Below are 21,452 nucleotides of genomic sequence, written 5' to 3' on the forward strand. Positions count from 1 at the left end.
AAGAGGAGACAAATGAACTAGGGTCTAAGTATGTTTAATCTACAGAAATGGACACTCAGCTAGTCCAAGACTTCAAGATTCCCACGGTATTTTCTTTAGGACTTGAGAGTACAGCAAATGACAATTCAATCTGTCTTTCTACAAAAGTGTTCGGATGTATGTGTGAAGAAAAATATTAAGATACAAATGGATGTAATGTTTTCCACTGTTCCTTTTGGAATCATTCATCTTTGAGGTTGGCTTATTGGTATGTTTTATTCTTTTCTTGATCCCTTCCTTCAAGAAAATATCCTACTGTTTATGCTGCTTGCTAGTGCCCTAGGCAACTTACATATGCAGCCTAAGTGCACCATTCTCAACAATTAGAACATAAAAGAAGATGACGATTATATAAATATGCTTTTCCTGTAAAGTGAAGCACCCAAGAAATCTGAGTGTGCATCCTGTAGCTTATCCCTCACCCTTCCCCTCTTCCTCCCTTCCTCCACCCTTCTTCCTTCTTCCCCAGTGCGCACGCTAGCACATATATGCAGGTTCTTGTATGTGCTTGTTCCTGTGTGTCTTGGTACAAGTGCATGTATATGTATGCACATAGAGGTCAAAGGATGACGTTGGCTCTCTTCTGTCACTCTAAGTCTTTTAATCAGTAGTTTTCTATTTGGCTATACCGGCTAATCAACAAGCCTGAGAGATCCTCCCAAGCTGGAATGACAGGTGTGCAGTGGTGCCATTGTGATCTTTGTGATCTTGCCTTTTCATCCCTGGGTATTAAGTATAGAATTTAGGCCTTCATGTTTGTGCTGGGAGCCCTTCGTAGCTGGGCTATTTCCCTGGCTCTGTATTTTTCTTTTCTTTTCTTTTCTTTTCCTTTCTTTTCTTTTCCCTTCTTTCTTTTCTTTTCTTTTCTTGAGAGCCCACAAAATAGAGCATTTGGCTGCATTTGAGGGGGCAGATGATAAAAACAAAGTAATCTAACAGTATTAAATGTGGCATGAGACTAAACCCAGAGTGTGGTCTCAGAATAATAACTACTGAGGGATTGGTGATTTCCTTCTCACCAAATGATCACACCAGCCTACTTCTAGGTTAACACACTGGATCAACATGGTGACAGTAAACACTACTGCATTTCAATAGGTTTTCTTTTCTCCCATCTTGTTTCAAATTACACAGAATCGAGTTAGCTAAATTAAATGTGTAAATACCACTAGTTTTCTTGATGTGGTTGTTTTTAGGTCCTCTGGTCACCAGTGAATGAAAAAGTACTATTTATCAAATAAATGAGACTATTGTCTTTGTGCAGTGTTTGTTTCGATGGTGTACCCTTTGGCAATTTGTCTATAAATTCAGTTTTGTCATCCTGAATATTCACATGATGGCATTGCTTCCTAGTTGGTGGTGCTGTGAAAGGAATTAACAGTGGCAGAGAGGTTTAGCATAAATTATCACAGACATGTTTGTGGCTTGCAGCACTTAAGAACGTCTGCTATCACTCCCTACATTTAACCTAGACTCCCAGCTTGACAATGAGATGTCTCATTAGCTGGGACACAGGCAGATCTGAACAAAAACCTTGCAAACAGGGTAAAATGGAGGTTGCTAAGCTGAACATGATACCACTTGTCACCATTTGTATATTTTTCCTAAACTGAAAACTTTCTGAAAGCGAATGTTCTCCTGGTTCTGGAAATGTGTTTGATGGAAAAATCTTTGTAAATGGATGCTTGAGATGTTCGCAGTCTTCATTTGATACTCCAAAATGGTTAGATATTTATTCTTTTTCCTGCACATTGCTTAAGTATTTGAATTCAGCAATCAGCTCATGATCTGCAGGGGACAGGGATCACACAGGCATGGGATGAACACATGCTGTCTGTCCTGAAAAATTCTGAATTCTAAAATTTGCTATTGTAATGGGGGGAGGGTTATATATTTTCACGCACACTTTTCTCCACCTCTATATTAGCAATTGATTTTAGACCAGAGGTTTGCAGTTTTACATCTGCATTTCTTGTAATCACTAATGAGCACTTCTCATTGAGTCTGAAACATGTCTTCCCAAAGTCTTCTTTGAACTTAATATCCTTAAAAGAATGGTTTTATGTTTGAAGAAAATTTTGGTGGTTATTTTTGGCTTTCTTTGGTACTTTGAGTTTGAAAAGCAGTAAAAACAACTCAACTGGTCAGAGAAAACAAAACAAGAGTAATGGGGTATGTCTGGAGAACTCAGGGGCACTTCAGGTACAGACTGGCTGTGGACTGGCATGAGGCTAATGGCCTCTCCATCACTGAGAGAGCTGTCATGGCTGGAACTCATTGAGAGCCAATGAGAAACATCCACTGCTGTCCAGTATTTCAAAGCTCTTTATTGCTTTATTTGTGCTGAGGTACATCAGGTAAATGGAGTGCTTATAATTATAGGTGTAGTACTAGCCATTAAAGCAAATATATTTACAGCCCCTGTAATTATATTTTGGTAAAAGTTGTTCTGGATGGCTCAACAGGACTCCTCCCTGGGTAATATTTTTGCTTCAATATTTCTCTACTGATGCAGAACAGCTTATAATCCAAACACCTCTCTCATGATACTTTTATTTCTTCCATGACCTTCTTCTCTTTCTAATCTAGGGGAAAAACAAAACAGAGAGTAACACATGTACTTAATGAACTCCAGAAACTTATTGATTTATTGACCTATAGTCATTTAAGCAAATCTATAGTCCAAAGGCTAGTAATGAAAGAATGTAGAAACAGTAAATATAAGATTTAAGTAAAGTATATGTTTGCCCATGTTGGTTGAAGTCTTGTGCTAATATACTTTTATCTTAGATATTCTTGCACAGAGATTTCCACTACTTGAGAATTTATGTAGAACAACAGGGCAATAGATATTGTTTAATGGAAATATTGTAACGTGGCTTTCTAGTTAGTGGTAATGTGAGCCTTCTCTTTGGAGTGTTTTAAGGCCTACTTAATTAGGTCACCTTTGGGCAAATTGTATTTCAGACAAATTGAAAAGCATTTAAATTCTTTCAGATCACCTGAATAGCATTCAGTGTTCTGGTATGTTAATTTGCCAACTGGAACCTCTGGGAATGGAGCTAATTAAGTCTATAAATAAAGCAAATAAGCAAATATCTATAAGAGAGTGTAGTCTACATTTGTATAATGTCTTTGAGTTGGTTTGTGAAATGTGATAGAAATTATTTACCAAGGCAGTTTTCTTATAATTTTAAAAAATTTTTTGGTAAAAATGTGTTTCCATATTCTTCTCAGTGGAGGCGTCTTAGGTTAGAAAGTCATTAAAGGAAGCATTTTGCTTTTATATTGCAACTTTATAAAATTCCAATATGACATTCTGAATTAAATAGTAGCTAGCTGCATTATTTTGGAGTGGTAGATATCTAGTCCTATAAAACCTATTGTCTCTGGACACAAGTGAGAGACAATGGCAGTGTGTCTTGTGGAAATACTTGCTCAATATTTGATCAGTGGAAATCTGTGATCTTCCACTTTCTCAGAACCCTCTTCCCATCAGGAAACAACCCCCTCCCCATCCTTTTAAACCATAAAAGATGTTCATTACTGTTTAGTTCCCAGGCATGGATTCCATGTCTCGATGTACTCTAATTACATCACTGTTCCAATTCCCTGTATGAAAGTTAGTCTGTAACAGGATCAGTTAAAACAAAAAAGTCTTTTCATAATGTTTGAACATTTGAATGTATGCATGTTCAGAGAAAGCAACTTTCAGTTTAAATTGGAAGCAGTGAACTTATTCACTGTGAAAAGCCAACGTACAGCTTTCTCTAATGAAGCCACCGTGCAAACAGCAGCAGGAAGTGGAGCTACATGTTAGGGGATGATTAGGGATGAAAAGGGAAAACATAAAGGACAGATTGCTTCACTTTAGAATATTTAAAAAATTAAACTATATGGAAAACTCAAAAACCTGGATTGATCCACCCCAATTTATAAAAATATTTTATTGTTAATGTATATGTATGTGTTTTTGTCCCTATGCTACATTTGTGCAGGGACCTTCAGAGGCCAGAATTATGTGCAGCTGCCCTGAGTCCAGAAAAGGGCACTGAATCCCCTGGAGCTGCGGTCACAGGTTGTATGCTACTCTGTGTGGATGCTGGAAACAAAATTCATGTTCTCTGAAAGAGAACCAAGTGCTTTTAGCCACCAGGGAACTTTCTTCAACCTGACCCTAGCTTCTTGCCTTGCTATATATATCCATGCTGTTTAGTGTGTGTCATAATGAAAAAAAACTATTTTTATGCCATAAAGATTGGCAACCCCACATTTTGCTTTAGGCAATGAGTATTGGCAGTTATCATGAAATAAGAGCATAAGATATGAAATCAATCAATAAGAGAAATAGAGCCAAAACACAGAAAGAAAAAGAGCACTGGATTCCTTGCTACATCTGTGTTTAAATACTATTTAAGTTCGTGCCTATAGGATAAATCAATATGTTATTTAAATTTATTTAAATTAAGTTCTATTCAACTATATTTGATTTATATATGACCTATACTATTCTATTGTTCAAGAGAAATTAATCTATCCCCTAAGAATCATCCTTTTAGAAGGGGGTTATTAAGGAAAGAATGCCACATGTATGTAGATGTATAGACTACTCAGTATAATTGAAAAATTAAATTTAAATGTTACTGTTATTGTTACTGTTAATGTTACTAAACAAGCTAATAAATTAGCAGTAGGAAATTTATGTGTTTTCTTATGGTGATTGATGAAAGAATTCAGTGTTCAGTGAGTAGTAAACTTTAGAGAATATCTTCTAAGTACTACCATGGCATACTTATTACTGAAACAAATGCTGCCAGTAATTGCTTAACTAAATATTGGCTTTTATTCTAACCATGAAAAACATTTTACTGTTTTCACCCATTTAATTTTATGTCCGCGCACAATTCCATTTGATTCTTCCTTTTGATTTTCAGCCCACTCAATGAGGTGCCTTTTTAGATACTGCAGTCACTTCAGATTTCGAGGTTAAAGAAAACATTTAAAGCTAACTAGTTTCAGAGAGATGATTTTGATTTGCCTTTTGTTCCTATGTCGACCTCTCAAGAGGAAAGTGAAACTTCTGGCATGTAGTTTGTTTTTCTGGTCTATGTCTTACACACAGCAAGCATCTTTCCTTTTTCTGCCTGTCTCTATTCATCTCTGTTTCTCTTTGCAAGTGTCTGTGGATCTTCCTGTCTCTGTCTCTTTTTTGTCTGTGTCTCTGTGTCTCTGTCTCTGTCATTCTCTGTGTCTGTCTTGTCTGTCTCTGGGTCTCTGTCTGTTTCTCTTTGTCTCTGTCTCTGACTCTCTGTCTGTGTTTGTGTCTGTGTCTGTCTGTCTGTCTGTCTGTCTGTCTGTCTCTCTCTCTCTCTCTCTCTCTCTCTTTCTCTCTCTCTCTCCCCCCCTCCTCCTCCTCCTTTTTTCTTTCTGTAGACAAAGGTCAGAAACAAAGACCAAGACAAAAATCAAACCAAACTTTCATTGTGCATGAATGGGCTGAGTTGTGTCAAACCTGATGAACTCTTTTCTTAACTACAGGAGAAATTATTTTCTCAGTCATCCTACAGCCTCTCATTTATGTTTTCATAGTGGATATTCCTTTCCCTAGCTTTTCCCAGATCCTCTCCACCACTTCACCCACTTCAGTTTTGTTTCTCTTTTTAATCTCATTCGAAACCAAACATCTAAGTAATGAGGATGATAAATAAAGTAAGATAAAGGCAAGCGAGTCAGTATAATACGAAATAAACAAACAGGAAAAAAAACAGAGTCAAAGAAAAGCACAAAAAACATATATAGACACAGAGGCATCCACATCTGCACACACACAGAAATACCATAAAAACATAAAACTGCAAACCATAATATATAAGCCAAAGCCCTGGAAGGCTGAAAATATGCACAGACAAAGGATTTTGATACAAATAAAACTTTTTCAATGCCCTGTGATTCAGATTTCTGCCAATGAACAACCATTTTTACAATAGTTTTTTTTTGAACACTGGAAAGCCTGCAGCAAATTTGAGACTATATTAAAAGATGTTTATCATATCCAATATCTAATAGAGGTAATCATACAAAGGTTTCCGAGCCACTTCAGAAGATTCATTTTATAGGCACAGGATTGTGGTAATTTATCATCAGGGTTATCTTCTGGGTGCTGTAGTGTTGGTGGACGTTAAGATTTGCAGCCCTCCATGTCTCTACCCATGGCCAGCATTCACCCAAATAGCCAGATCCCTACCTAGCATTAGATTTATGCATTTGTTTTTGGTTCAAGGTTTCTTGCTCCCGCTGGCAAACACAGATGCTTCTTAACACTTCTCTCCCTGAATGTGTGCAGAATATAATTATGAGATGAACTAGCATTATCTGAAATGCATTTCTGTTTATGCCTGTAGACCAAGGTCAGAACAATTAATCTGAATGATGGTAGCCCTGTGGATTACGCTAGACAATATTTTCCCAGGAATGTGATACCATATATTACAAATAGGCAAATCCTCTGCTGGCCTCTCTGTCAACACAGGTTTAGTGTCATTAAATATGAAGTATACAAAATAGATTGCCGGGAATGCAGATGTTTCTGGTGGTGAGTATTTCATGCATATGCTAAAATAATAGTGTGAGGATTATTTTTATGTATCAACTTGACTGGGCTGTGGAGTGCCTAGATGTGGGAAAGTCTCAAGCTTGTTGTAAATTCCCAAAGTAGGAGGCATAGTGATGTTGAATAATACCATGCTTAGGGCCCCTTTGCTACATTGCCCAGAGCAATTTGTGACATTGTGACAGCACTGTTGAATCATTAAGCTTCTTTCCACAAAGTCTGCTCTTTTAGGTTAGTGAAGTCATAAAGGTTCAGGCCTCCCAGGGTCCTGATAATACATTGTCCCCGGATGAGATCTAACTCTAATGTATCAGAAAAAGTAATGTATTAGCACCTTCGAAAATAAAACTTGCATGTCACTTGATTTATTTTGAAATAGTCTACATTAGCATTTTCGTAACTACTCAACTAAAACCAACTAACATAATTTTCTTATACCTCTGGCTTTTGGGAAACAACTTTTTTAAAAAAGACTCATGTAAAAGAAAGCGAGTTGTGGCTAATATTCATATGTTGTGTGAGAGAGGGCCGGAGCCTGGGAATTTCAGACATCTTGAGGCATCCCATTACTTGCTCTATTATGTGTGTTGTGGGGGTATGGGCTGTATATTTGGACATCATTTATTGTTCCTTTATTAGCTTATCTTTGGGTTAAAAACAATGGGTAAATGAAGTTTCTGTGCTAGCAATCATGTGATAGAAATGGAAGTTAATGTTTTGAACTGTCACTGTTTCCATAAAATTATAAAAGTAATCAGTAGTAGAAAAATCCCAGTCTGGTCATGCCATGAAAATTTCAGTATTCTTTTCTCATTGCTCCTACAGTTATCATCTACAGTGGTCAGAAACTGCTTACCTTGTGACTGTCCTTTAACAGCAGCCTGTAACTATATTTTCAAGTAATCTTTTCTATATAAATTTTATGATATTCTGCAGCTTAATGCTATTTTACATCCATTGAAAACCATTTTTTTTTAAAAAAATGGAAAATCTATGGTATTTGTAAGCCGAATTCTGGAATGTGAGTTTTATTTTTAATTTAAAATTTTTATTTAAGAAGCAGGTGTATGGGGTGGGGGTGCCTTTATAAAAGAACTGAAGAATTTCATACTGGGAGTCATTGTTGGTATGGGACTATTTCATGCAAATCAATCAGTAAACATTTAGCCGCTAGATACTTGGGAGGAGGGAAGAGTGGAGAAAATTAGTCAGGTAGAGAGTGAAAATATTACTCCTGTCTGATTAAAAAATATAATCATAGTGTGTTCATGTAGGCTGGCCATACCATGGCATTTCTTTAACTTCTTTCTTGCCTTGGATTGCAGGGAAAGTGTTTCAAAGACTGTGGGAGGGATACTTGGTGGATGACTCTACATGAACACATTTCAGGCTAAGACATAACTATTCAGATTTCTGACTAAAGAGAAGATGAAAAGGTGAAAATGAGCTTCAATAATTTCTCCTTAAGCTTATTGAAGTTTTTAGAATTTCCAGCAAATCCTCACTGAGTCAGAAAAATGTAATTAAATCTGTGTGGTAGTTGGGGACTATGGGAGGCTACCTGCATTCCCTTATCTATCCTGTTCTTTTCATATTACTTAAATTAAACACCATGGTAAGTTATAAAAAACAGAATGTAAACTAAGAGTAAAACATATTTTTATAATAATAATACTTTATTTTATTCTCTATAATCCTTTTGCTGACTTTGAGAATGTTATACAATGAGCTGTGATCATATTCCTCTACCTACCTCAACTCCTCCCAGGCCTTTCCCCATCTTCTTAGCCTATTTTTGCATTGTCTATCTCTCTATTTGCCTCAGTGTCTGTCTCATTATCTCTGTCTCGGTTTCTCTCTATGAGTTTTATACATATTGTTGTTCTGGCTAGCTCTTCCTAGATGTAGGCTTTTCCTGGACTGTATGATACAATAGATCTCACCAGTTAAACATCAGCTAGAGGTCAGATTTTCTCCCATCAGCTAGAGGTCAGATTTTGTGCCCACCTTTCCTCTGCTATGCTGGGAGTCTGCTTTGAGTCCCCAAAGGTTTTGAGCATGCTATCACAATCTCTTTGAGTTCATATGTGCACTCTTACACCTTGTGGGATCTGGAAAATATCATTCTTTAATTCATCCACCATTTTTGGTTGCTAAAATCTTGCCACCCCCTCTTTCACTTAGACCCCTGAACCTCCAGAGAGGAGATATATATATATATATATATATATATATATATATATATATATATATATATATATATATATATCTCCTCCCATTTAGTTCTGAGGATTCTGATGTCCCTTATTTTCTTTACGTTGTCCAATTGTGGATTCTATATTAATTGCCACCAACTTTATGAAGTTTTACCAATGAAGAATGAACAATGTACTGACCTATTGGCAACAAAATATAAGGTATGTGTAATCTACAGGACCCCAATGGGCAAGAACTCAAACCAAACCAAACCAAACCAAACCACAAAACCAAACAACATCAATAAAAAACAAAACCAAACAAAACAAAACAATTCCTTGTCCTGGGGCTTCTATTTGGTACACATGGTTTCTCTTTGGTGTTCCCCTGTTATAGGACAATTTCATTTAATCTTTATATTTGTATATATTTTAGGAATCTTCTAGAGCTGTAGGTTTCCTTATGGATATTTTTGAAAGGGTCTTTCATGTTAGTTTTCCCTCCCCATACTCCTGTACGCCTTCCCATCCCCACCCCATTTCATCCTTCCTGTTTCTAAAAGGGAAAGGGGGAAAGGAGAAAGATGTCTCAGGATAGGCATCTTTTTGTTGTATTTTAAAAATTTGGTTACAATGTTACAGGGTTCCCTGTGTCATTTTCACTTTGGTTGACTACTGCCCTTCCTCTTCCTTAGCTCTCTGACCCCACCTCAGCACTGTATCCTTCCAGTTTACTATTTCCCCTTGTACTTTGTTCTCTTGTCTTTCCCATCCCACTCCCTTAAAACACTTTCATCTTAAAGAATATTTAATTTTTGCAGTTTTCAAAAGTCTTATAGGAGAAAATGTAACTTCCGGGGTAAAGTTGGAGCTACCCTAGAGAGCAGCATAGAGCAAGAGCTAATATGGGTGAGGGAGATCATTTATCTAAAGATGCAGAAGTCACACCCATCAAGGGAAAGAAGACAAGCTATACAAGGATGAATTCCATTGCAAAGGAGTTAAGATTTTTGAGGATGAGTGATATTGACATGTTTAACAAAACATATCTGTAACCCCAAAAATTAAGCTTTGAGCATCTATGAATATGTATACAGACATGCAGTGTTTGACAACAGGGGAAATATCCTGAGAAATGTGTTGTGAGAACACACAACTGTGAAAACATCAAGAAGTGTGCTTCATTAAAGTAGATGGTATAGGTCATTCCCTCAACTCAACCTCATGTTGCAGTCAATGGACTTAGAAAATAAGACACAGGAAGCTGCAACAAACGTGATATGACACGTGTTTCATTTATTTTTAGGAATACAAAAATTATACTCTGACATACTGATAAACACATACTACAGTAAACACAGACCAGTAAAACCTATTTATTGCCAATGTTATGTATAGTGCACTATTGTATGTGATAGAGAACTTTAAGAACACAGTACACTTGTGTCTGTCAGCATTACTATCAACACATTTCCCATTCACTGCACGAAATATGCAATGGCTACTGGGTAGTTTAGTTTCAGTAAGAATGGGAATCTTTCAATTTTACTCTCTTCTCATGGGATCATTGTCCTGCATGAGTTCTGTCAGTGACTCAAGTATGGCTTCACAGGAAGCTATTGGAACAGTTCCTGACTATCAAATCCTACTTGTGCGATACATCATAATTACGTTGGTATTTCACACAGTCTTTCATATAGGATCTCACTTGAGTTTACTGACATTCAGACTTTGTTCTTGGATTTTCTTCCTAAAAATCATGATAATGCTTGCTAGCCAGCATCTAGCTTTTCCAACTCAATCCCTTGAGTTAACCAAGTGCTAAAAATTTGATGAAACTCAGTCCTGATTTCTCCTTCATTGTGCATGATATTCATGCCTCTTTTAGGAAATTATACTTTCTATACATTTCACTTGGTGGAAAGCACAAGGCTACTGAAGCACTATAGTGTAATAGTAATGCAATATTTATGACGAGGTTCCTCAATTTCAAACCTAGTCAAAGATTGGGGGAGTTCTGCAAAAACAATTGTTGATTTGTGATTCCTTGTTTTAAAACATAAGACTTGCAACATAATACACATTACCTGTGCATTTGGGGTGGACAATACATTTGTTGAAAAGCAATTAGGCAATAAATGTCTTCCTAAGTAAAGCAGGAACCTTTAAGGCAAAGTTTAGGAGATTGCAATGGCAATCCTTCTGTTTTAACAGCTGCCTGGGATGGGAGTGCTCCCTCAAGAGTCCGCTTTCCTCTGAGGTTTAGAAGAAAGGGCATGGGCTTAGCTATTATTGGCAAAAGTGGAACAGTCACCCAGGGAAATAACACAGACTATCTCAGTTTAAGGCTTTCTGTATCTTCAAAATGAAGAAACGCTATTAGCATTTTTGGATGACCAGCAGCATTGAACAAAGTGATAATAGCTAGCATGGTGCTTACTGCTTGGATATTCGTGTACTGGGTGCTTATAGTTGAATCTCGTTTAATCTCATAAGTATCAGAATCCTCACTTTAGATGGGAAGATACTGAGACCAACCCAGTTTGTAGTCAGGTTGAGTAATGAAAAGAGACAGAAACAGCTGTCCTTACACTCAAGCTCTTGCTCTGATCATCAAGCTCCACTAAGTAACCCACTGACTTCCTAAATGACTGAATGAGTTCGGTAAAATACTAAAAGATGTTACATTAGCTTGGGCATTCCCACAGTTCAAATAACCATGTGACAAGTCCTAACCACCCCAGGTTCAGGAATACCGAGGGTCAGGGCTCATAGCTACTATATGACTTCACAATTTACACATCTGAAGCAAAACTCATATTCATAGATAAAGGCATTAACTCACACATACTATGAACGTTCAGCATACCAACCAGGTTGATTATAGTTAGAAGAGTAAAGTGTCTTGATGTGACTCAGGGACCCACCATAATTCTAATATTAACCTCATATACATAAGTAAATATACTTCCACTTAGTTGAGTAAGGCAGAGTTGGCCACAGCATGTCCTCATTTCAGACTGAGGATTTAAATTTAAGTAGTAATTTTAAAATATGCAACAGCAGCCAAGTGTAGTGGTGTACACTTTTAAACTCAGCCCTTGGAAGGCAGAGACAGGCTAGCCTGGTCTACAGCCAGAGATACATAGTGAGAACTTGTCTTGAATAAAAGAAAATGATAAAAATATGTGTGATGGTTTGCATATGCTTGGCCCAGGGAGTGGCACTATTGAAAGGTATGGCCTTGGGGTTGGGGATTTAGCTCAGTGGTAGAGCGCTTGCCTAGCAAGCGCAAGGCCCTGGGTTTGGTCCCCAGCTCCGAAAAAAAGGAAAAGAAAAAAAGAAAGAAAGAAAGGTATGGCCTTGTTGGAGGAAGTGCGTCACTGTGGGGTGGGCTTGGAGACCCTCCTCTTAGCTGCCCGAGGATGCTCGGTCTGTTCCTGGCTTCCTTCAGATGAAGATATAGCACTCTCAGCTCCTCCTGCACCATGCCTGCCTGGATGCTGCCATGCTCCTGCCTTGATGATAATGGATTGAATCTTTGAACCTGTAAGCCAGCCCCAATTAAATATTGTCCTTTATAAAACTTACACTGGTTATCGTGTTTGTTCACAGTAATAAGACCTAAACTAAGACAATAAGTAAATAAATGAACAAACAGATATTCTTTATTTTATTGATAATGTTTATATATAAATATATATATACTACGTGTGTGTGTGTGTGTGTGTGTGTGTGTGTGTGTGTGTGTGTGTGTGTGTGTGTGAAAATTAGATGAAAATTGCTTTGCCATAGGATAAGTAACAAAAATACTGGTGACATTATTTTGAGACTGGTATGTTCCCTTATCATGTCAAGGACATAGCATCCTTCCTTCTTTGCCCTACATAGTTAGTCATTGTCAGATCAAATGTCATATCAGATTTAAGCTTTGCAAGATCCATGAGCTCTACTCTCACCCCCTTTTCCTTGTAGTCATGCACGACCTGTGGTACTTCTACCATTTCTGTCTGCCGCTCCGCCATGGTCGTTGATCCTTGGGAGGAGTTTGATATTCAGAGGTCCCACCTAAGGCTGAACAATCCACAGTCATGCAATCTATGTACTATAACCCCTGTACTAATTATCATCCACCACAACAAGAATCCTTTTTAATGAGGTTTGAAGATACACTAATCTAGGGATATAATGAGAAGTCATAAGATGCCACCTTAATACTATGTCACACTAGCAAACTGATAGTAACAGGTTGTCTGCTAAGGTCTATGGCGGGTCTAGTCACAGGATCCTGACACTAATAACTGTGCCCAGGTATGGGTTTCATCTTGTGGAACTGTGTCTTGATTCTCATCAGAAAGTAACTGGTTATTTCCATGACATTTGTGCTACTGCTGCACTGTTTTATCAGGCAAGTCCTTTTGAAAAGAAAATTATACGAATTCTAGGTTTAGAAATATAAAAATTAAAAGAATAAACCCCAAAAGGCCACAGACCCAGGGCTAAGCCCTGCAGCCAGGACTAACAGGCCATAAAGATAAAGGAGCACAGGAAACACTGTCCAGGCAGGACTGGCAAGCCATAAAGAAAAGGAATGCAGGAACCAGCCTGAGTTAATGGGACTGATTCATGGGACGTCTGGCAGGAAGACATCTCCCCCCAGCTCACTCAGGGCCATCCTCCAGACCCTGATAAGCCCCTGACTTCTAACACGTACTCTTTCTGCTTTGTTCTCACTGCTATGTTTAAATGAGCCAATTATATGTAACCACGCCAAAACCCCCTAGCCTTCTCTATATAACCCTCTGACTTTTGAGTTTCGGGGCCGACACCTCTGTCTCCTGCGCGGGATACGTGTCGGCCCGGAGATCTCTGTAATAGGTCTCCGTAATAAACCTCGCCTTTGCTTATTACATCCAAAATGGTCTCTCTGTGTCTGGGGTCCGCGATTTCCCAAGACTTGAGTAAGGGTCTCTCTGCGTGGGATCTTTCATAATAATGGGGGCTCGTCCGGGATCTTCGCGACCACCCCAGACTCTGAAGACCCCTTGGAGGTGAGTTAGATGTTTGTCTGAGTGTTTCTGTGTGAGCGGCGCCGCATTTGTCAGTCTGTGTCTGTCTCTGTTTTGGTTCCACCGTGTGTGTCTTAGTACTGGCCTGTGTTAAGAGGGCAGATGGGTATTCCTGCCCTGTGGTAAGAGGGCAGATGTGTGTCCCTGCCTTGTGCTGAGAGGGTGGATGTGTATTCCTGCCCTGTGCTAGGAGGGTGGATGTGTATTCCTGCCCTGTAGGAGAGTGGATGTGTATCCCCACTCAGTGCAGCTGCCTTTGTGGTTCGTGAGGACCCCCTGGCTGCGGAAGGGGGGACGCCCCGGGCCCGCAAGGCTGCAGCCCCTGGATGACGTTCCACGGGCGGAGAACAGTCGGGAGAGCCCGGCTGTGGACAGTCAGGAGGACCTGACTCTGGTTTTCTGGAACAAAGGAGATGGAATGCTCCTTTTACCTAGGCGGGAGGGGACGAGGAATCCCACTCCGTCAGAGGTCGAGTTCGGCTGTCTATTTAAATATAGGCACGGACAAGTGTGCTTGGTCGTTAGGACAAGAGGACACTCTGAAATCCTGTTGGGAGGTGGAATCAGATGGTCCATCTCATCCCAAAAGCAGCTAAGGTTAAGCTGCAGTTTGGGCCACGTACTGAAGGTACCAGGCATCTGTGAAAGTTGGTTATAAGATGCTTTGTCTTGATATTGTTTGTCTGGCTTGTTTTCTGTGGTATTGTCGAGTGTCTTTTTGGCTTTTGTTTCGTTTTTGAATTTTGGACTGACGACTGTGTTTGAATTTGGATTGATGACTGTGTTTGAAATCTTGGACTGACTGTGTTTGAAATCATGAAACTGTTTGCTTTGTTCGTCATAGAGTTTTACTTGGTCCTCTTGGTGCTTAAGTTAAAAGCTAAAAATAATTTGCTTGAGAGAAATTGTTTTCTGCCAGGGAGTTTTGTCTTTCTCTCTTGGGCCTCCTCCCCAAGGAGAGATGCCCCTCCCTTTACTCCCTTTGACCAACCTAGCTGCTGTTAACAGTTGTGTAAACAGACATTAACAAAAACCTTGAGGACAAAACCTCTCATAAATAAAAAAGTTCCCCAGATTAGGCCTCCGGTATAAAACAAGTATAGTGAGTAAGAAACTTAATTTTATAGACCCCGCTCTAGTGGCGGTGTGTTGGTTGATAGCCAACGTTAATTTTTAAAACATAGTGTTTTATCTGTGCTTGTGCTCCCAACACACAGAAGGGGGGAGCGAAATTAGCTGCAGAGCTGCTACAGCGAGCATGGGGACTTCTCAAGTCTCACCCAATTTTTCTGGCTCTTCAGGAGCTGTTTAAAAGGAAAAGGCTTAAGATAAAAAGAAACACTATAGAGAGATTTCTTAGTGAATTGCTACACCTTGGTTCGCTATCTCTGGGAATCTCACGGTAGACAGCTGTGATAAGCTGGGGAAGATTTAAATTTTGCCTGGGAACAAGGAATCTTAAAGGCGGAGTTTCAGCCGGTATGACACTTAGTGCATAGCTGCCTAAAAGATCAGAAATGCTGTCAACAGGCTATAAAAAAGGGACAGGCTGTGTTAGAAATGCTACAGGAAGAATGATCTAAAAAGGCTGAGAGTGAGGTGGGAGAGGACTCTAAAGAAAACAAGAACAAGAAAGGAATTTCTGCTTTTAGTGACCAGACCTTCAACTCTTGCTCACAGAAAGAGAGTGCTCATTAGAAGTTCTTTAAGGAGCCTGCCTTATCTGCTGGCCCTATTCCAAGAGAGGAGCCAGTCTCCAGCATTAAATTACTTTTCTCACTGGTCATCATTAGCATGGAGAATGCCTTTGATCTTATCCCCACAGCAGCCAGTTCCTGCCCCTGTGGTCGAAATGTCCCAGGTTGGGGGGCAGAGAAGCCCCTAAAATAGTTTCAAAGAATCTACAACAAACTGTAAAGAACTTTGTTTTGTTTTGCCAGTCAGAATTTAAAATTCAGGCTTTGGCTGTGGCCAAGGTCAGGATTAATGTTTTCTTTTCCATGGGCCTTTAGCCCACTGAGAAAGTTTGGTAAAGGGCTGCTACTGAGGTCCTGAAAGCCCCAGGTGAACTGGTTACAATTCTTTTGTCAGCTGCTTAGTATCTAACACCCAGATTCTAACATCTCTCCATCCTTTTGTTATTAGTTCTTACTGGAAGCCTAGTGTCATTTAGAGGATGGGTCTCTTGAGTGATAAAGCCACTGAGCTGGCACTAAAGGAAGGTACTCCTTAAGGGAAAATCTAAGTCCAGAGAGACAACCGGTAACAGATAGACTGCCCCTCTGCTCACTTTTCTGTTTCACAGACACAAGGTCTTTTTGTCCCAAGAAAGCCTCCTGGCTTAGCTGTGTGACTAAATGCTATTTGCCCTCTTCAGTGGACTTCTATTCTCAAGATTCCCTTGTTTTCTCACCATCCCATTTGAGATGCTTGTTAGTAACTGTTACAGGTCTTCTTTACCACCGAGGAAAGACAGAATCCTACTAGAGGCCAGAAAAAATGTTCCAGACATGGATAGAAGGCCCTCACTTCTGTCTGCTCTCTTCAGACGCCTGAAGGTAGGGAGTGCTCCAGGTCTGCCGCCAGGCTCCAAGGGTGGGTCTCTGAGGGGCTGGAAAGTGCTCCACCAATCTGGCTAAGATAAGGAAAAGATATAAAGAAAAAGTTACAAAAATTTAAAAGATTAAGTTGCTGAGAGTTAGTATAAATTACAGAAAAAATAAGGTTAAAAAAAGAGGTAAAAAGAACAGAAAGCTAGAGAAGAAAAGAGACAGAAAGTTAAAAAGAAGAAGTTAGAGAGCTAAAGAGAGATAAAAGACGAGAGAGGAACATATACTGGCCACAGTAGTTAGGGAACCTAGGAAGATAGTACCTGACAACAGAAGAGAATTCCTGGCTAAAGATCAGTGTGCCTAATACGAAGAAAAAGGACATTGGGTCAGGGACTGCCCCAAAAAGAACAAGAGGGGACACTGGAGAGCCTCTTGGTGCTGGCTATACACAGAGATAGAAGGGAAGCCCGCCCAGTTGTTTTGTGGATACAGGGACCCAATGCTCTGTGCTCCTATGCTCCAGTGGGCCAGTATCCAAAGACCTTGGGTACAGGGGCCTACTGGCAACAGACAATACTTATGGACTGCCCGAAGAACAGTGGACCTTGGCGTGGGCCGGGTAACCCACCCACTAATTCATGGTCATCCCTGACTGTCCCTATCCCTTACTCATGAGAAAATTGCTCTCCAAATTGGCTTGCGTGGGCTAAAATGGCTAGATGAGGCCATGTGTATACATATCTATAGACTGTGTATGTGGAGCTTAAGACCTGTCTCAGTACACCAGTAACTGATGCTGGGAGATGAATGGCTTAGTGCTTTTCTGCTTGGAACACATCACTCCTGCCAGCCGGGCACTAACAATTATCACCCAATCCAGGACTTAAACTGTGATAGAGTGGCTGATAGAGTGTCCCAAAAGATGGGACCACTGGTCAGCAGCCATGGACTAGATTCTCCACCGGTTGGGGACAATCTGGTCACCTTGCTGCCCAATCCGGACCTGGAGCCACCACAGCACGAGTGTCAAACACTGACAGAAGCACATGGGTGGAGGAAAGACCTGTGCGACTGGCTGATTGACCCCTACTGAAAGCCGAGGACCTTGTCCACAGACGGGAACAGTTCTCTTCATGAATAAAGGTCAGAGATAAGTGGGTGCTGCCATGGTGGACAACACAATGTCATCTGGGATGGCTGAACCTCTACCCCCCCCCCAGCACATTAGCGCCACAGATGTCTTTGCCATCTCTTAGATGCCCTGATGAAGCCAACAACTGTGAGTACTATTCATTGCCCAGGAAAACAGGAGGGAAGAGATTCAGTGACATGGGGCAGTGACAAAGCAGATAAAGTGGCTCGGGAAATGGCTATACAGGAGCCTATCCTGGTTACAGGCCTGCAAGAGACAGCCACTGAGAACTAGGATTAGACTAAGGGATGACCTCACTTAGAAAAGGCCCAAATTGCTTAAAAGATAAAGGACAATGGCACACTTGGGGAGAAAGCTGTACCCCCCCCCCCAGAGAACAAACAAAAGACTCACTTTGCCAAATTAAGAAATAGACTCATTTAAGAGATAAGAAGTTTGTCCAAATAGTTAAAATATATATAATAGACTTTAAGATTTTAGCCAAGAGAGACAGTAAAAAGTATAAGATACGTTAGTAAACAAATGCTTAACAAACAAACAGGACAAAGAGACCTAGAGAGTTTAACGAAAAGTTGAAGTGAACTTCACTGAGATAAAACCAGAAAAATATAATCACAAGTATCTCCTAGTGCTTGTAGATACTTTTTCAGGAATAGATAAAAGCTTTCCTCACCAAACGAGAGACGGCCTCTACAATCATCAAGAAGATACTGAAAGAAATCTTCCCCAGGTCTGGAATGCCCAAGGTAATCTGGTCAGACAACGGCCCTACTTTCGTTGCCAAGGTAAGCCAGGGTGTGGCCAAGTATTTAGAGGTCGATTGAAAATTACATTGTATTTACAGACCTCAAAGTTTAGGACAGATAGAGTAAATAAATAGAACTCTAAAAGAGATCCTGAACAAATTGACCATGGAGACTGGCACAGACTGGGTGACACTCCTTCCCTCTTGCTCTCTTCAGAACAAAAAATATCCCTTCCAGACTCAGCTTTACCCCCTTTGAGATCTTATATGGGGCCTCAGCTCCCCTGACTGTATTAGATGATGTTACTGAACCAACATGTCATAGTGCCATAGTAATAATGATTTGTGTGCCAGGCTAAAAGACCTACAGGTGATACAGAAAGAAATCTGCTCACAGCTGACAGCAGCCTATGCCCTGGAGACCCCTGAGACATCCCATCAGTTCCAGGTCAGAAGCAGCTACACTGAGCCCAGACACTCGAGCCTCGCTGGAAAGGACCGTACCTGGTGCTGCTGACCACCCTGACAGCCGTCAATTCTCAGCCCTCACCAGCCGTGTACTAGCTGTTAGGGCTGAGAGCTGGGACCTAGAGGGAAATTCAGTCATGTTTGTCCTGGGTTCTATCAAGATAGGTGTGGGATAGGCTTGATTTCTATTACAAATGATATAACATTACATATGTTAATACTCCTAACACTTCTTGGGACTGTGCCTCAGGGATCACAACCTATATAAGTTTAGAAGTTCTGTAAAGCTAGTCATGACCTTGGTGTATAGGTTTTGATAGTGTCCAGATTAGAATCCTAATGCTAAAGACTTAGTAAGACACACACAAAAAAAAAGGAGTTGAGAATTACTTAGGGCTAGGGCTATCTAGGTGCTGCAAGGGCAACACAAGGACATCTGCTGTTGCCCTACAATACAAGGCTTATAAAAAATTCAGAACTGCCATTGACTCAGATATAAAAAGAGTGAAAGACTTTTTAGCTGACCTCCAAGAATACCTAACCTCCCTCTCAGAGGTAGTCCTTCAAAATAAGAAAAGATTAGACCTGATATTCCTTAAAGAAGGAGCCTGTGTGCTACACTGAAAGAATGTTGCTTCTATACAGACCATTCAGGAGTAATTAAAGACTCCATAAATAAACTTAGAGAAAGGTCAGACAAAAGACAGACAGAAAAACACATCAGAGATGGTTCGAGAGCTAGTTTAGTAGATCTCCCTGGATGACTACCCTACTCTCTGCTACAGCTGGGCCATTATTAATAATTTTCTTGGTTTTAGTTTTTGGCTCCTGCATGACAAACAGGTTAATTGGTTTTGTTAAAAATCGAGTGGGTCCTGTGCGGTTGATGGTTGTGAGACAACAGTACCAGTCAGTTAGGACAACTGGTGAGACCAAATACGAGACTTGATATCAAAATTCTAAGATTAGAATTATTTAGTAGGAGAAGACGGGAATGAAAAGAAAATTATACGAATTCTAGGTTTAGAAATATAAAAATTAAAAGAATAAACCCCAAAAGGCCACAGACCCAGGGCTAAGCCCTGCAGCCAGGACTAACAGGCCATAAAGATAAAGGAGCACAGGAAACACTGTCCAGGCAGGACTGGCAAGCCATAAAGAAAAGGAATGCAGGAACCAGCCTGAGTTAATGGGACTGATTCATGGGACGTCTGGCAGGAAGACATCTCCCCCCAGCTCACTCAGGGCCATCCTCCAGACCCTGATAAGCCCCTGACTTCTAACACGTACTCTTTCTGCTTTGTTCTCACTGCTATGTTTAAATGAGCCAATTATATGTAACCATGCCAAAACCCCCTAGCCTTCTCTATATAACCCTCTGACTTTTGAGTTTCGGGGCCGACACCTCTGTCTCCTGCGCGGGATACGTGTCGGCCCGGAGATCTCTGTAATAGGTCTCCGTAATAAACCTCGCCTTTGCTTATTACATCCAAAATGGTCTCTCTGTGTCTGGGGTCCGCGATTTCCCAAGACTTGAGTAAGGGTCTCTCTGCGTGGGATCTTTCACTTTTCATGGCTGGAATGTTTTACAGCTAGATAAGATGGCAGATTACATTTGTCTCCTCTGGTATCATTTCTAGCATCTCATAGCACTGGGAAAGCTATTCAGTATGGATGAAACTTCTAGGTTGATACCAGTTTGAGTTTTCCTTATTCTGTGGCTCCAGTATATATTTTTAACAAGAGGTTCTTACCATGAAGTCGTGAGGGGTATCCAAGAGCAATTCTACAGCCTGTAATATTTAGAGGTCTATAGAACCTAACTGACCAACAATTCCATGAGAGGCAGCACATGCTGAAATTGGCTTTTTCTTTGTTAGCTTGTGGTACCATTCCTTCTTTATATACAAGAGCCCCAAAATGGCAACAACCTTGATTTTTTAAATTCTTTCTTTTTCTCCTTAGAATATCATCTCTCTATTGCCACCTGACTCCTTTCATTTGTAGAGACCCACAGAGGAACTTCTAATGTTCTATCATACCTAATTTCTATAAACTTTTAGTTTTATTCCAAACAACGCAGAGAAAACAAACATGGTTCGGTCATCCTTTCTATCTCTGTTCAGAGATTTCCCCAACATCTGACCACTGTGACTTTGATGCTTTCTCAGTCTGAGATGGAATTTAAAATCTTCTTTTTGCTCGCCAGTGTTTATGCTACTTTCCTCGCACTGTTTTTGCTGCTTTGTGTCTGTCTCAGTGTTAGAGCTTGGGAACTTGTTTTCGGTGTAGTAGGTACTCACAGCTGAAAGTGGTTTTCTTCATTCTCAGAGGAGACTGTAGAGGTGGATTTTTGACTATGGAATAGTCAAATGTTTGGAATTATCTGGGACAAAAGTGAATGCATTTTGCAGTGAGAGGTGCTCATAACTGACAACCGGGGGTGGGGGGATGCTGTGATCTTGAGTTTGTCTTTCAATGATTAATGTGTTGGAAGTTTGGTCATTAGTGTAGAGGTGGGATGTGGTGGGAACTATAAGGACTAAGATGTAGATAATTAGGTGAACTACCCTCAAAGGAATTTAAGTTACCTCTTACATGATTCTGTGCTCTCTCGTGAT

The 21,452-nt window shown here is 40.2% G+C and overlaps 1 long non-coding RNA gene across 1 annotated transcript; it reads left to right on the plus strand.

The window, feature by feature from the left end:
* Positions 1-13,531: 13,531 nt before the first annotated feature.
* Positions 13,532-20,317, plus strand: LOC148002582 (uncharacterized). Its single transcript, XR_015633049.1, has 2 exons — positions 13,532-13,895; positions 18,718-20,317. It is a non-coding gene; the product is annotated as an uncharacterized LOC148002582 (long non-coding RNA).
* Positions 20,318-21,452: the final 1,135 nt, after the last annotated feature.

This window comes from Rattus norvegicus, chromosome 11, assembly GCF_021556685.1.
Source record: "Rattus norvegicus strain SHRSP/BbbUtx chromosome 11, alternate assembly SHRSP_T2T, whole genome shotgun sequence".
In the NCBI taxonomy this organism is placed as follows: Eukaryota; Metazoa; Chordata; class Mammalia; order Rodentia; family Muridae; genus Rattus; species Rattus norvegicus.